At 52.3% G+C, this 17,100-nt stretch overlaps 2 long non-coding RNA genes across 6 annotated transcripts in view; one reads left to right on the top strand and one right to left on the bottom strand.

Moving 5' to 3' along the window:
- LOC109550135 (uncharacterized) overlaps positions 1-17,100 on the bottom strand; it is a 226,181-nt gene that overhangs the window by 115,264 nt on the left and 93,817 nt on the right. The window lies entirely within an intron of this gene.
- On the top strand, positions 2,253-7,852 carry LOC141276664 (uncharacterized). 2 transcript variants are annotated; one of them, XR_012326565.1, is made up of 4 exons: positions 2,253-2,392; positions 2,649-3,009; positions 3,097-3,288; positions 7,603-7,852. It is a non-coding gene; the product is annotated as an uncharacterized lncRNA (long non-coding RNA). The 2 variants fall into 2 exon arrangements; XR_012326564.1 differs by lacking the exon at positions 7,603-7,852 and adding an exon at positions 3,800-4,676.

Below are 17,100 nucleotides of genomic sequence, written 5' to 3'. Positions count from 1 at the left end.
CGATTCAGGTCTTCGTTCACCTTGAGTCAGTGCCCACATCCATCCTGGGCTCATTTCCATCATGTTCACCCCCATGTTCACTGCTCACCGAACGCAAACCTGGACAAGGGAACCCACAACCTCTCCCCAGAACTCATCCTCCTCCTGGATTCCCGATGTTAGTAAAATCCACCACCAGGTGTTCAGCCACCAAGGGGAGCCCTGTCGGTCCCCAGAACTATAGCCATGTTAAGGTGATTGACACCCCTGTCCTCCTATCCCCCATGAGAAAAATCACACCCATGTCTGGGATCACCACTTAATTCTTTGCTGCTTCCCCTTTCCCCATGCACGGTGCCTAGCCCAGGGCTGGCCCGTGGTCAGCTCTCAACCACTGTTTGTTGAAACAAAAGGCAGGATGAATCAATGAATGTCACCAAGCCAACGGAAGCCCGATCGGGAAATTTAGCTTCATTCTATTCGAGTTGTTCCAAAAGACTGGATTGATTTAATAGGAATGCTTCCTAACGTGTGAACAATTATTATTGTTTTAAATTAGCAGGAATAAAATTCTACCATCTTTCTCCCTGAAGCTACTTCCAGAGATGCCAAGCTGTAAATTCACAGTGCCCACGAAGAACTAGACAAACATTCATAGGAGCTGCAAGGAAATGCTGCAACTAAAAACATCTCCGATCCGTATTTCTGCCTTAAGGGAAGGAGAGGGAGCTGAAGAGATGGGAGGAATTTCTTTTTTTTTCCTTTTCCTTCTGAAAGGGAATCTTATAACTCTTTCCTGCCCTTCTTTCTAGCTTCAGGAGAGATGCCTGAGGTTGAACGTGCTTGGCTGAGTGAAAGAGGAAAACATGAAACAAATTGAACTAAGTGAGGCAGCTAGTGGGTTTCATAGCAAAAGCTGAGCGTGTTATGTAGTCTCACACCCACCTCGGCCCGGTCCCTTCCCTTCCTCCCCTCCATCCGTACACTCACTCTTCAGACTTTGATTCTAGCTGCAAGACTGGGCTGAGAGTTCAGGTGATTTAGGCTTTGTCCCAACTCTGCCCCCACCCACTGTGTGAGCTTGTCCCTTCTCTGAGCCTGGGTTCCCCCATCTGTCCGTAAGTCCTGACGGTGAGGTTCTCAGCAGATAGTGATGTTGATTGATTTTTCTCCCTCTCTTGCAAGGCCAAGTCATATAGGACCTTCTCTCACCCCTACACTCAGCACTTCTTAAGAAAAACAGCAAGGCACCAAGCCAGGCTGGTGTCATAATCCCCTGGGGGGGCTCATGGACATATGCATTCCAGGACCCCGGGGCAGACTGAGCAAGTGGGACTGTGCAGGTGATTCTGATGCGAGGCCCAGTTTGGAACCATGAAGCGTACTGGGATCGCGCTGTGCTACAGCCGAACATCACTCCAAGTCCTCTCCCCGCAGAGCACCCTCCCCTGCTCTGGGGGTGACCGAGCACCATCACTTATGTATCCATCGGATTGTACTGACTCCTTCCCACATTTCAGGACCTGAGCCACATACTAGTGCAATGAGGATGAAGAAGATGCACCTCCGAATGTGAGAAACAAGAGGCGGTGCTGGGCACACAGCCGGGCGCCTCGAATGCAGACGAGAACCAGCACGGAGGCAGGTCAAGGTGGGAGCACAGAGGAAGGATTTCCAGTTGAGGTGTCCAGCAGTATGATGCTGGGCAAGACACCAACCTCCAAAGCCTCGGTCTCCTAGTGTACAAGATGGGAATGAAAAGAGCATGCCCCTCTTAGAGTGATTGGGGTAGAAATCTGTGGTCAAATGGATATAAACGAGCCTGGCACAGATGCTGGTATACAATTATCCTGGGAATATGGCCAGTGAATCTAGATGTGTTCACCAACTCCCAACTTCCGTCTCCACGATTCACCCAGTGTGCATGGTGTGTACACGCACATACACACGTACACACACACCCCCCATCACCCCCAGCTCCAGCTTCACCAGGGTCACTCTTGCTAAAGATTTTCCTCCGCCAACATCCCCAGCTCACGGACCTGTCTCTGCGCTGCTCCCCCACCGCAGCGCACACCACGCCCTTCCTCCCTGGCCGTCCTGTTGGAAATTCTTGCTCGGCTTGGGGGACTGGGCCACACGTGCACATGGGCTTAAATAAGCAGGCCAGTGTTGTGTGTGGTTTTATAATCAAGTTTCCTCGGGAACAGAGAAGTAGGAGCTGAGGGGCGAGACAGGGGTGCAAAAGGGAAGGGAGGGGAGGGGACTACTGGTCTGGAGAAGGATCTTGGGGACCAGCCAGCTCGGGGGTGTGCCCTAGGCCTCCATAAAACCATATGTGGGACACAGGGAGAGGTACAGGATTCCTCAACCAAGGAAGAGTCCTTCCAAGGGCTGCCGGGCCATCGTGCAGGTAGGAGAGAGGTGGGATCCTGCCAGCCCCTTGGCCTCCTCCCCTCCCCCTCCTTCCCTGGAGGCCCAGCAGCAAGCCCTGCGAGGCCCCTCCTGCTGGCGTGGCCCCCACCCCACTGCGGGGAGGAGGCCTAGCTGCCCAGGGCCAGTCCACGCTGGCCGAATCCTGCCCTCCCCCGGCCCTGCTCGGCCTGGTTAGGCCCACCCTCTTCCATGACCCCAAAGAGCTATAAACAGCAGATGATTATGCATGACAGAACTCTCCTGCATATTGGGAGGTTACGGGACGTGAGTATAGCACAGAGCGCAATGGGAAACAAACTGGATGATTTGACAGGTAGGAGACTGACTCCTGGGCCCTTCTTCCCCACCCAGAAGAGGGTCTGTCCACCCTCCCTTTTCTCTGAATCCCTGCGGCCCCAATCTCTCCTTCCTCTTGAGCTTCCAGGGGGAGCGTTCCTACTACAGAGAAGCAAAGAGGTAGGAGGATGGGACGGAGAGAGGGGAGGAGGGTAATCAGGAAGCCATTACCTGTGCGTTCCACTTCACCCAGTCTTTTCCCAGAAACCTGGGAAGTAAATAGCGTCTCTACAGGTGAAGAGCATGAGGCTCTGAGAGGTAAGAGGAATCTTCCAAAGGTCCATATTTAGGAAATGGTGGAGCCGGCTCTCTTTTCACCCACTTACCCGCCCATTCATTCAACAGATATTGATTGCCCTGCTCGGAAGCAAGGGCTCCCAGACGCACAGCCCCAAGTCACTTCACAGCCAAGCGGGAGAAGCCTGGGAGGGGCAGAGCCTCCGAAGGTGCCAGCAGGAGCCTGGGCCCTGGGTCTTTCCCTCTCCAGCTGTCTCTGGCTGGCAGAGACACCGCAGGGAGCCCCGGGCCATGGGCACGGTAAGCTCGGGGAGTTTAACAAATGTTTATAAAACCTTTTCACATGCAGTTAATGATCCTCATTAGGACCTGAGAAAGCTGTCGCTCACGCCACTCCAGCTTTAAGGAGCGTTTTATTATTACACGCCACACCGCAAATTAATGAGAGAAACCGTGGCCCATTTGTCAGCAGGGCCAACGCCCGGGGATGCTGGCAAAGAGGGCTTTGTCCTGGAGCTGCCTGGTCCCCATTCCCCACACCATCTGCCCTCCCTGCTGCCCCCAGACGCCCACCACTCTTAAGCTGCCAGCCCACCAGCTGCCACCCCGGAAAAGGGCCCACCTTGAGGCTTCCGTGGCCGCAGCTCCCAGTGCCCCGGGCCTGAGCCAGAGCAGCGCCCCCCCCCCGCCCCCCGCAATGCTGTCTCTTCCCTGAGGCGCTGGCATGAGGTATTTCCCCATCCTGGGGGAGACGGAGGAATGAGAAACACAGATGCCCGGGCCCCAGCCCCAAATCTGAATTCTTATCCAGGTGCCCAGCTGGTCTGAAGACCAACACTTGGGAACCACCGAGGCCTGAGACATGAGCTCAGATGCCTGCACGCGATTCCTGGCTCTGCCCGAGACTGTGTGACCTTGGGCAGAGCTCTTCGGTTTTCCTCAGTGTCCCCACATGTAAAATGGCGATGTCATATCTGTCACCAAATGGTTTTTGTAAATATGACATCATCCTGTGTGACCAAAGTGGGTTTTGTCACGATGCTGCCAAGCCTGCCTCTGCCGTTCGAATCATGGAATCGTAGCGTTTAGAGCAGGAAACCAGCAAGGTCAGGGTGAAAGACAGCCGATGGAACTAGGCAGAGGTGATTGGATATATGAAATACCCATGAATTATCTGATTTTTATGTTATGTGAATTTTACCTCAATACAAAAAGAAGAGAAAACCCAGCTCCTTTCCGTCTTAAATGTGACATGCCTACCAGCCTCTGAACCTTTGCCCAGGTGGTTCCCTCTGCTTGGTAAGCTCCTACTCACGTTTCAGGGTTCATCTTAGAAATCATTTCCTCCAGGGATCCTCTGCTGGTCTCTCAAGGAGGTGCCCCCTAATGCCATGTCCTCCCCCCACCCCCAGGAGGGGACACTGTCAAGACTGTTTGGTGTCCACCTGCTGGTACCTCAGTAAAAGATGGGGCAGAGGGTGGTTCCCAGCCTCAGCTGCCCCTCACCGGGCACATACTAGGCACTCAGTATAGTCGTCCCTCAGTATCCACAAGGGTTGGGTTCCGTGATCCCCCGCAGATACCAAAATCCATGGACGCTCAAGTCCCTTAAATAAAATGGTGTCGTGTTTGCACATAACCTGTTCACATCCTCTCATACACTGTAGATCATCGCTACATTACTTATAAGACCTAATACAATGTAAGTCTATGTAAATAATTATAAATAAATGTAGATGCTTCATAAATTGTTGCTGGAGTATAGCAAATCAAGCTTAGCTTTTGGGAACTTTCTGGAATGTTTCTCCCCAAATATCGTCCATTGGTGGGTATAGAATCTGTTGGTGTGGAACCCGTGGATACGGAGGGCTAACTATACTTACTTGTTGAATGGAAGATCTGACTCTAACCCAGCCCTGGTTTTAGAGACAAAGCTGGTACAGCCCGGCAGAGGACCAGGCCCTGCCCCGGGGTCACACAGTTGCTTAGGCGGTGGAGGAGGTGAAGGCCAGGCCTCCCTGTGCCTAGAAGAGCTCCTGGGCCTTCCCCTTCCCTGTCAGCAGCTCCCCGTGGGCGGGAAGCACAGCCCAGATGCGTGAGCCTCTCCTTCCAGCCATTAGCTAATCTGGCCACGGCCTGTGTGCCAGGGCCTCTGTCTGCCCTTCCTGTTTCCCCAGGACACGGCTGTTGACGTTGTCAAGAGCTTATCGCAAACAGGCAGGCAGAGACCCGTGTCCTAGGGAAACTTGTCCCCAGAACCTCCTACCAACACAAGGCCTTGGCCCTGGGGACCTTTGTCTTCTGTGTGTTCCGGCTGGAAACGGCTTACACACGGGGCCTCAGTTTCCCCACCTCTAACATAACTGACCACAACCACTTTCTGATTTAACACCATGTCAAGTGAAGTGGCTGAGGGTTGAGCTTCGCAATCTGACCACCTGGGTCTGAGCCCCAGCTCCGGTCCTCACTGTGGGACCCTGAGCAGGTGATTCCTCCGAGGCGTGCCTTGCTTCCCCTCTGTAAAATGGCTGTGATCCTGGTACTTAATTTTCCAAGGGTGTAATACCTTGCATGTATCAATATTTAGAACCATGCCTACAGCACTGTGAGCATTTAGGGATGCAAGCTATGATCTGTATAGGTCCTTTCCCTGCCCGCCATGAGCTTAAATCTGGTTGCCCTTCCCTTCAACGTGGAGGGTTGTAGCCCATCATGGCGCTCACCACTGGGGGGCCATCAGCCCCTGGCCGGCACTGGTCACCAGAACAGCCAGAATACACAGGTACATGCAGGGAAAGCCTGGATGTGAGCCCTGGCTCTGCCACCTTTGACCTTGGATGCATCGTGAAAACAACCAAAAAAAGGCGAGTTTACAGAGGAAGATCCAGAGACCCAGGGAAGGCTGAAGCCACCTTCACTCACCCAGGCACGCAGAGGAGGCCCGCACAGCATGGTGGGGAGAATCCAGGCCTGGGGCAGGGAGTGGGGTCTTGCCTCTGCCTGAGTGCTCAGACCACTCTATGACCTTGTTTGACCTCTGTTTCCCCGGTGATAAAATGGTCACATTAATCCCTGCCCTGACCAACCCTCAGAAGGGACACAGTGAATGTGGAGGAGAGGCTGTGAGCTGCACCTCCTGGCAGGTGGGCAGGACAAGGCACCTGCTGGTTAGCAGATACCATTCCCACGCTAAGGACAGACGCCCAGAGCTGCATCTCCAGCTGTGGCCTCTCCCCGGGACCCCAACCTATGTCACCTGATTGGCAGCTCCACTTGGCTGTCTCAGAGGCATTTCAAAATCAGAGGCCAAAGCAAAACTCTTTATTCCTGCCCCAGCCCCCAGATCTGCTCCTCTCCCAGTGAAAATGACTCCCACCACCCACCCGAGGTTCAAGATCACAAACTTGCCCTTTCGCTCTCTTCCTACATCCACCTTTCAGCAAAACCTATGAACTCTGCCTTGAAAACACACCCCAAAACCACCCGTCTCCATCGCCGCTGCCGGCCACCACGGCAAGCAGCCGTCACCTCGACCTGGACTGTACAAAGCCTCCTGGATTCTTTTCCAACTCCAGGGCTCAGGCCCCTACTTTCATTCATTTTAAGAGTAACTGATCTCGTCACTTCTCTGTTTAAAACCCTCTTAAGTCTCCTCATCTGGTTGGAATAAAGCACAAGCCCCTTACCTGCCCCACGGGCAACCTGACAACTGCCTCCCGTCCCATCACTCTCTCTCTCTGGCCCCATCCCAGACACACAGGCCATTCTCCCTGCCTTGAACAAGCCAGTTCTCTCCTTCCTGTGTGCTCTCCCCCTGGTTTTCCCATGGCTGCCTCTGTCTTATCTTTCAGATCTCAAGTTAAAGTGTCCCCTCCTCTGAGAGGAGTCCCCACTACCCCAGTAAGGACCTGATCCGGGACTCAAAAGCCCATCAGATTCTTTAAGGACTCTGTGGAGAATGCTCACCATCTGACGTTTTTCTTATCTGTTTGCTCTGTTGTCTCTCTCATTCCCCATGAGACTGAGGGCAAGAAACATCCTTCTGGCTCCCTGGTATGTCCTAGCACGAGCACAGAGCCTGGCACATAGTAGGTGCTCAGTAAATATTTGCGGACTGAATGAATGAAGGGATGAATGGGTAAATGAGATAAAGCTTCAAAAGGTCCACACTGGATGCAAAGGTGTACCCGAAAAGGGGACCCAAGGCCTTAAGTGAAGAAATGATTCCAGTGGAGGCATCTCCAAGGCAAGGAAGCAGGAACCAATGGCTCTAGATGCCAAGTCTCAGCTGTGCAGTTTCTTCTGCTTATGAACGTCCTTCTCCCTCTTCACCTGACTGTGAAACTTCTCCTTATCTTTCAATGCTTGACTCCTATCACCCCATGACAAGCCAAGCCTTTCCTGACCCTCTCCCCCAAGTTGTCAAATCTCTCATTCCTCCTTTGCCTTTCTGTAGACTCCCTCCCACCTCTAGCCTGGCTCTTGATCTGGACTGTCTTTGACCCCTGGGGCTGGGGCTGAGGCTGAGCCACATCTGGGTGCCCACCCCAGAGCCTGGCATTTGGTACTGAGTACCACTGGCACGCAGTAGATGTTTGCCCTTTGTCCATGCAGGCAACCAGACGATGCCAGGCTCTGGGGAAATGGTGATCTAAAGATGAGCTCTCTGCCCTCTGAAGTGTGCTTGCAACGCAAATGGAGAGACATAGATGAGCATACGACAAGCTACTGGTTGCTTTAATGGAGATAGACATAAAAAGTGCAACCGGATCATAAGAATAAGCAAAAATAAATCAAGTTATAAAATGACACATACAGTGGGACATCATTTGCGTGGAACTTTAAAACCTGGAAAACCAACCTATGTCTTGTTTATGAACACAGAAATACATAGTAAAAAAAAATGAAAACTGTATAAGAATGAGAAACTCCATCTCTGGGGAGATGAGAAGAAAGACAGAATTTTGGAGGTTCACATATGCGCTTTCAACCATTTCTATAGTGTTTAAATTCCTAATAAGAAAAATCTGAAGTACATACGGCATAATATTAAGATAAGATAGAGTTGGGTGGGTAGTCCTTGGTTGTTTGTCATAATATGCTAGTAGAGGATAAGGGTTTGAAATATTCCAAGATCATTTTTACATTAAATTCAGTGTGATTAAAGAAAAAGCATCCAATCTGTTGCATGAGTGCCTGATGGGTAGGTGGATAAGTGGATGGGAGAATGAATGGGTGATGGGTGGATGGAAGGATGGTGGAGGATGGATAGGTGGGTGGATGGAAGGATGGAGAGATGGATGGCTAGTGGGTGGGTGGAGAGGTAAATGGATGGGTGGATTGATGAGTGGACGGGTCTGATGAATGGATGGGTGAAACACTGCTGGAGATTCTCAAAGTTTACCTTATTCATTCCACATTCATTCCACTTGACCACATGTCAAGCCCCATGCTAGTCCCTGACTGCAGTGCATATGGGACTCTGACAAGTCTCTTCCCCAGCCCCCCTCAAAGCTGGGGCCAAGATTAAGGCCCAATGGGGAGACAACACACATTGCTGCAGACAGTGGTCACGGATGTGTGTCCACTCTGCTGAAGGGCCAAAGTGAAAGGGGGGGACAAACTCCCATAGGGGCTTCTCCACAGGCAAAGCAGAATTTCTGCTGTTGTCCTTGCAGCATGGATTGTTCTAGAGAAGAAAGGGAACCTGTTATCCCAGGCATAGGGATGCCTGAACCAGGTGAGGAGGAGTGGGGCCACAACGACTCTGGAAGGGCTACTAGCAAAAGAAACATGGTAGAAGGGAGAAAAAAGATAAAGCTGGCAAGGGGAGTTGAGTCCTGCTGTGAAGGGTCTAGATTATCACACTGGGAGGTGGGACTTCAATAAGCCAGAGATGCCCAAATCAGACCAGTTGTCAGAATCATCTGATTGGGCTGGAAAGAGGTTAAGCCCAGGAATCTTTACGGATCAAAACCTGCCCTCACATCAACCAGGTGCTCTCACTCCATCCCACTCTGGTTCATGGAGGAGATCCCCAGTAACTGGCTCCTTAAGGGCAGGACTAGTGGAGATGGCAGGACCCCCGTGCATGGTCTCTGCAAGTGTCCATTTCACACTGGGTTTCGTGGCCCCAGTACCTGAGCAGGGGAGGGAGGTGCCTGCACGTTGACCCTGATGCAGCATGTTTTTATCTCACCAAACAATTCTCCAACAGGAATCTTCATTGCTCGGCACAGTCTCCCAGCTAACTAGGAGAGCATTTTTCTAATTACATTTCCCTTGAAATATACCCGGGTTTGAGTTAACACCTCTTCAGTCTGCCAAAGCCTAAGTCTTTTTAAAATTAGTTCTGGAGGTTTTGCAAAAAACCCCACCAGGATAGAACGTTCCTTTCCCACCAAGCTGCAGGCTGAAAACTCTCCCCAGACACCAAGAGTGATTTTCCTTGGAGGCTATGAGGAAAACGCCCAGGGAAGGGCCCACATCCTGGCCTGCCAGGCTCTCCTCTCACTCAGATCTGTTGAATGGCCCTCGCAAAGCTGCCGAATCGATAGCATCATAAATGCATTTTGCCCTAAGCAGTCTCACTGATACTTTTTAAAAACCATGCGGATGGAAGGGAAATATGATCCATATGGTTCTGAATCATTAACACTTAAATCGGCAAAGTAGGGATTTTTTTTTTCCTGGAGAAATTTCATAGCCAAGGCGCCTTTAGCAGCTCTTTAATAAACTGTTTAGAATTCTGTTGTTCCCCCCAAAACACGCAAGCACAAACCCACAATGTGCCGCACGTGTGCGCACAGCCCACTGGCTCTGAGAGGGCATCACTGGGAAACGCAGCCCATTACACACCATCTATTAGCAAGACACGGTGGGTCGGTGGCCATTGAGGGACCTTTTGAGCACTGGGTGGTCAACGAAATCTACTTGGTTCAGTTATTGAGGGTAAAGCGTTCCATACAGCTCTGGAGCTTGTGTGGACAAGCCCCTTAACGGGACAGTTGAGAAAGCTGAGGCCCAACAAGGCTCAGACTCTTCAAGATTGAGTAGAAGTCACAGAGGAGCATTTCAGGGTAAGGATGACGCACCAGCTGAGTGCCTGCCATTATTGTCCCACGTGACTATATGGTAGGGTGTGAGGTAGGGATATGGTCAAGAAAGAGAGACCAGGGACTGATCACGGCACACATCCCATGGTTCCCCATAGTCTAAACACATCAAGCTCCTTCCCTAGCCTGGAAGTCAAAACTGTGGGAGAGGGGCCCGTCTTCTCCATAAAACACAGGTCAGAGCCTAACTCTAGAAGCAACAGAAGGGACGGTTTAGAAACATAGGGTGATGGTTAAAGCTCTTGGGAGAAACGATGATGGCATGGGCTTGAGGATAGAAAGGAAGGAGCAAGCCTGAAAGATATTTTGGAGAGAAATTTGATAGCATTTGGGACCAAATGAGCATAGGCAGTGATGGAGAAGATTAGGATTCTATCAGTTTTCCATGGCTGCTCTAACAGATTGCCACAAACTTACTGACTTAAAACACACACTTTTGGGCTTCCCTGGTGGCACAGTGGTTGAGAGGCCGCCTGCCGATGCAGGGGACACGGGTTCGTGCCCTGGTCCGGGAAGATCCCACATGCTGCGGAGCGGCTGGGCCCATGAGCCATGGCCACTGAGCCTGTGCGTCCGGAGCCTGTGCTCCGCAACGGGAGAGGCCACAACAGTGAGAGGCCCACGTACCGCAAAACAAAACAAAACACACAGTTTTATTCTCTTACGGTTTAGAAGGCCAGAAGTCCAAAATGAGACTCACAGGGCTAAAATCAAGGTGTCAGCAGGGCTGTTCCTTCCGGAGGCCCCAGAGGAAAAACCATCCTCACCTCTTCCAAGGACTGTCAGCAGTCTTTGGCCTGTGGCCACATCACTCCAACCTCTTACTTCCACTGTCACATCTCCTACTACTCACTCTGACCCTCCTATAAGGTCTGTTGTGATTATATCAGGCTCGCCCAGATACTGGAGGATAATCTCCCCATGTCAAAGTCCTAAACTTAATCTCATCTGCAAAGGGATCAGGATCTCAATATCGCAGGGCAGGGGAGAGGCATTATTCAGCCTACCACAAGAAAGAAACCCAGAGTTTTGACGCTGGCAACCGAGTGGCACTTTCAACCAAGCATGGAGGGGTTTGGTGGAGAAGATGATGAACTTGATGTAGGAGATGCTGATTCTAATTAGAAACTTGGGAGACATCCAGGAAGGGGGTCCTGATAGGTAATGATCCATGCAGATTCAGAGCAGAGGATGGGTAATCTGAGAGTGTGACTTTCAAGTCTTCAACAGTGTAGACATAGCTGTATCCCTAGGAATAAATGAAGCTTTTCTTATTTCACTCTCATTTCCTAGGCAAAAAGTGTCGAGACTAAAAAGCAGGGGAGGAAACAGCTTTGGACATCAAACAGAGGAGAAAGCATTGCTGAAGATTGAGGAGAGATCAGACAGTTGATTCAAGAGAGGGGAATGGGATAAACGACAAGGTGGGGCCGGGGAGGGTCTCACGGTGTCAAATGCAGGACAGAGACTAAATAGAGGAGGATTAAGTTTTGACAACTCATGGGTGACCTCAAAGACATTGGAACGGGGTGGAAACAAGTGGCCAACTTTCCAGAGTTCTAAAGCACTGCGGCCACACATTTCTTGGAGAAGTGGAAACAGTGAGAGAGCTGAGGGGGCAGCCTCAGGAATGGAGCCGAGGTGTACGCAGAGGGCAGGGGCCCCGGGCCCGGAGACGGGTTGGTGCTGTAGAGGAGAGAGGCGAATTCCTGGAGCCAGTCTCTGAGGGACGAGAAAGCACAGGAGAAGGGAAAGAGGGATACTGGCCCTCCTCCTTTGCCAGCAAGAGAGGCTGGGCACCCAGGACGAACAGATCCAAGATGGAAGGAAGAGAAGTTGGTCTCAGTTTTGCACAGAAACAGGAGACAAGGTCATGAGGTGTGAATGGGGCCCAGAGAGGCTAGAGGTACGTGCGGGGCCGTGGGAGAGAAGAAAAGTTCCTGGAGTGACTCCTTGCGGAACGCAGGCCCTCTCAGGCCTCTGGTTTCTCAGTGGGGAATGCAGTCCCATCCCTCTGGTACAAGACGTGAGGCTGAGGAAATGGAGCTTCTGCAGGCCAGCTCTGAGGCCTGGTCTCCTTGTCTTTCCCTTCTTTGTTCATCCGGTGACAGTGACCTCGGGGTGAAAGCCAGCAGCTGATTAGACATGAGGGGAGGAGGGGACAGGAGCTGAGAGCAGCCACGTGTGAGTGGGAACAAGTACCCCCCATGCCCCCACGCCTCCCCCCGGAACCTCAGCCTCGGCCTCCCTCCCACGTTCCCCAAACCAGAACTCAGTCCTCTGCACAACCCTGGCCAACTCACTCCCTGTCTCTAGGCCTCCTGGTGAAATGAGAGACTTGGAGGCAGTGACCGCCAAGGGCCCTTCAGCCCTCGTGGCCTCCGAAGCACAGCCTTGGACGTGGAAGGGCTGTCTGAGCTGCCGCAGGGGCCCCCGCCTCTTTGGAGACTGGCCCAGGCCTCTGTCATTGTGTAAACATGATGCAGGCCTGTTTGGTGCCGCATAGCTGTGGTTTTCTGTTTTCCCCAGCAGTAGCTACAAGGCCGAGGCCGCAGTTGAGACAGCCCAGCGGGAGGGAGAGGGAGGGGAGGAGGGCCGGAGAGAGTCTGTCTCTGCAGCCTCCTCTGCTCGCCTGGAAAGTTTGCAGAAAGGGAAAAACATGCATGCGTTAGACCGTTTCTCCACAGCCCAGCGCCAATTCCAAAGAAAATGGGTCCTTTCTAGCTCCTTTTGTAATGGAAAACACATTCTCCAGGTCAACCCCCCTCTGCTTTGGAGCAGAAGCCATCACACAGCCTTCGTGAACGTGGCCTTGGACAGGTCTTAGAGCGAAAGGGCAAGACCCAGGGGCTCAGATGTGGGTGAGAGTGGAAGCCCTCAGCAGAAGCAACCACAGATCCTGCCCGGCAGGCCTGTTATCTGTGTGCACTCCAGCACACGCAGGCCCTCCCTGGGGCCAGGCACACAGTAGGTTCAGGTAATTGATGTGTGCACTCCAGCACACGCAGGCCCTCCCTGGGGCCAGGCACACAGTAGGTTCAGATGTGCACTCCAGCACACGCAGGCCCTCCCTGGGGCCAGGCACACAGTAGGTTCAGATAATTGATGTTTCTTAAGCCAAACAGAATTGAATCTGGGAAGCATACAAGATCATCCTTGAAGAGAAGAAACGGACATGGAGGGGGCGGCGGGTATGATTGTTGCCCTCCCCGGACCCGTTGCCGGGTCCATATCTCCATCCCCCAGTTGCCGGCGGTAGGGGGTTGCTAACTGTACCCTTCTCCACAGAACCGCCCTTAGCTGATGGGACCCGTCTTGCCAGCAGATGCTGGGGAATTTGCCCATCCTTCCAAGGGGCAGCCCTCTACCCATTACTTACAGATGCCAGAGTTTAAATCCCAGCCCCTTTGCTTCAAGTTGGGGCAAATCTTTGGAGCAATTCATACTCCAGAGCTCCCCATGTGATCAGGCTAAGAGACCGTCACCGCTCTGCTTGGCAGGAGCCTCCCCTGCTTCAGTCACTGCTCCACTGGTTTCTCCTGCGAACATCCCTCAGCAAGGCACTTGCACAGGAATCTTGCTTTTACCCTCTGCTTCTAGGGAACCTGGCCTAAGACGACAGTGAGAGCTTTCTAGACAAGACCGCGCTCGGGGAGCAGCCTTTCCTATCTAAAGCCAAGAGAGCTGTCAAGCTGCTCACCTGGCGGCAGGAGAGAGCAGAGGGCACTCCACAGCTGGCATTTGGCGGGGTCAGAGCTGACGCTGTGCACACCCAGGAGGGCCTGTGTGCTCGGCCACAGCGGCAGACAGGGCCAGACCACAGTCCAGCCTATGGAAGCCTCCGAGGCTACCCAAGGCTGCAAGACTCAGTGGGGCTCAAGCCCTGCTGACCAGTTCAGCAGAGTCAACTGGGGACCAGCACAGACAGAGGATAGGAGCCTGCAGACCACCCAGACCAGCGCATCACAAGGCAAAGAAGCCGGGCTCCGAAACAGGCCGGAAGGGTCTGAGGACTCTGCCCCGATACTACAAAGCCCTTACCTTGGGGGCACCAGAGCTACCAGACTGTGCAAATATTTATAACAAACGCAAGAGCAATTAGAATAGTGATTATAATGTATATACTGAATCAAGTGCAGCTCTGGGCCAAACCACTGCTAACGCATTGCGTCCAATTATTGGGCTGGCCAAAAAGTTTGTTTGGGTTTTCCCATAACATCTTAATGGAAAAACCCGCACGAACTTTTTGGACAGCCCAATATTTTATTCAGTCCTCCCACCATTCTCGGTGAGAATTAGAATCTCCCTTTAGATAAAATGGTGGACATGCCTACTTGTGTAGCACATACGTGCTTGGGTGTAGCCAGGAAAATATATATGTACACACCATACGCAGCCCCATGTGTCACCATTTCAATTAGCTGTTGAAGAATAAATGCAGTACTATGCATGGGGCAGTTTATTAAGGATGCTGCCCTTAAGACGGCAGCAAGAACTCCCCGATGCCCTGGCAGCTCTGGCTCATGGGCCCTTGCCGTCCCCGGCACTCCAGCAGCTGCTGCCCTCAGCCCAGAGCAGGCAGAGCCAGCTCCAGTACGCAGCCTCTCCTGCCCTGGTCCTTCAGATCTCCGAACCTGTGGCTTCTCCCCTCTCCTAGGAGGGGATGGAGCCTGGTTCTAGAGTCGCGTCAGGGAACAGCTTTGCCAGAAATCAGGGCTGCTTATTTCATCCATGCTGGGAGAAACAGATTACCCTGAGGCCATGACCTTCACCTCCTCCTCTGAGGTCAGCACCTGGGGTGCTGGGCTGCAGGGACCCAGACGTCCCGGAAGGCACCAGACACCTTCAGATACTCCCAAAGTTGCCTCCCAAAGGTGGAGTCACACCCTGTGACTCCAGGCTGAGAGCTTGGCCCTAAAACAACTACCCCTCACTCTGAGGTCCCTTGGGAGATAGGGCTGGTCTCCATGAAGCTTCTGGAACACCTGGTCTTAACCCAAGTCTCCCGCACTCAGAGATCTGAATTGAGAGTCCACAGACCGGGGTTCATATGGTCCTGGTCTCTGTGGGAGGCAAGCTCCAAGTCCCCACCCCTCCACTACAGCTTTGGGAACAATGCACTACCCACCAAAGACAAACTACCCACCTCAGCCTCCACTTCCAAGCAATGGGGATGAAAGTGTGTGTATGGGTCAGCATTGTAGGTTAAGCTGTGTAACAAATAAATCCCCAAGCCTCAGAGACTTCACAGGTTAGCTTTATTCTCACTCACACTAAGGCCTACATCAGGCAAGCAGCCTTCCTTCGTCTAGTGGCTTCAGCCTCCCAGGCCGCTGCAGAAAAGGGCACCGCGGATGGCAGAGGCACACATCAATTACCTGCCTCAGCCACAGGGCCACATCCAGGTTTTGTGGGCCTGAAACTTACATAATTTAGGGGCTGTCTCTCAGAAAAGTTACATCAAATTATACAAGTAAAATCTACCTTTTCACATGTATTTTACATCTATATTTTTCAGCTGTTGCGACACCACTGTACACAGAAATTACAAAACAACATACCCATGGCCCCCAGAGACAGGAGCCAGGGCACGTGAGTGTCCTGGAGCCCACATTCCATTAGCCTGGGCATAAATCAGCATCTGCCGGGCCTGGAAGGGACACGCCCCTATTGCTCACAATCCATTAGCTGGAACTAGGACGTGGGCCGGTGTCAGCACGGGAGGCTGGGAGGTGTGGGGAAGCACCTGGCTCTTTGTGAGCAGGAACCTTTTCCAACAGTGTGCTGAGCTCAGGGCGGCTAGCTGATGGGAGCCGGGAGAGCGCAGGCAGGGGGAAGCCAGTTGCAACTGCAGGGATCCAGGAGGGCAGGATGCGGGGCAGGGAAGCTCTGCCCAGCCCAGGGTCGGGAGGGCAGGGCTGTGCTTGTTCAACAGTGAGAACCTGTGCGACTTCTTCAACCCTCCTGAGCCTCCCTGGCCCCCTCGCCTAGGTACGGAAACTTAGCCTGACTGCCTAATGTGATCGTGAAAACAAGATGAAGAGCCTAAAACTGCTATGCAAACAGCCCCACGCTGTGCAGAAGTGAGCCCCCCGTTGTAATTCTTTTTTGCAGAACTGCTCTATCGTTCTTTCTACGGTCACCTGAAATCTGGTGGCCTCCGGTCCCCAAAGCTCTGCCCATGGGCTGCCTCGGTCATGGAGGGAAAGGTTAAGTCTCCACTTCTCCAGGCTGTGTTGCCTTATCCTATCTGCATCCCCAGCCCCAGGGAGACAGGCCGGGGCAAGTGGAGCCTATTCAGCTGCTGCATGAACCTGCTGGATGGTCCAGGAAGAGTCTAGAATATTAGAGTTCAAATGGCTCTCTAGAGTTTAGCTTATCCATTGGAGGGTACTGAAACGGCTCGCTTCCTCCAGGGAGTCCCCAGCAGGCATTGACAGGCAAGTCATAAAGAAGCTCAGCTCTTACGGGCAGCACTCCCACCCCACAGTACCCCAATAGAGCTGTTTTTAAATCTTCATCGCTCCCCCTGCCACCCTCTCACTCTAGAATGTCATACCACATCCTAATAAACACATCAGGATGCGTCTACATCCCGCTTCAAATATCATTTCCATAGAACTTCATAGGAGCTGAGATGCGTTGAACTTAACAAGTTGACATGATGTTACATCATGCACATGTTCAATTAAACATCAATTAATTTTGATTTTGCAGTCATTTTTTGAAGCTGATCATTTTTTTTTTTCAGGTAGCAAAAATTTTTGGAAAAACAGTAACCCATAGGCCCTGGGCTTGGGGTGCCCATGGATAAACCAGCCCCTGGACACCACCCTTCCTGAGGTGAAGAGCCAGGCTTTTCTGTCCTCTCAGAAGAACCCAACTGGCAAGTGGCCCACTATCTGTGTCATCCCTGGCAGGGGCTACTCATGCCCCCCAAGTCAGGGGTTTTACCTCTATCCTGCCCCGAACAAGGAGCCAAGAACCCAGTGAGGGG

Source organism: Tursiops truncatus, chromosome 16, assembly GCF_011762595.2.
Source record: "Tursiops truncatus isolate mTurTru1 chromosome 16, mTurTru1.mat.Y, whole genome shotgun sequence".
NCBI lineage: Eukaryota > Metazoa > Chordata > Mammalia > Artiodactyla > Delphinidae > Tursiops > Tursiops truncatus.
This window is presented reverse-complemented; position numbering and strand designations above follow the sequence as displayed.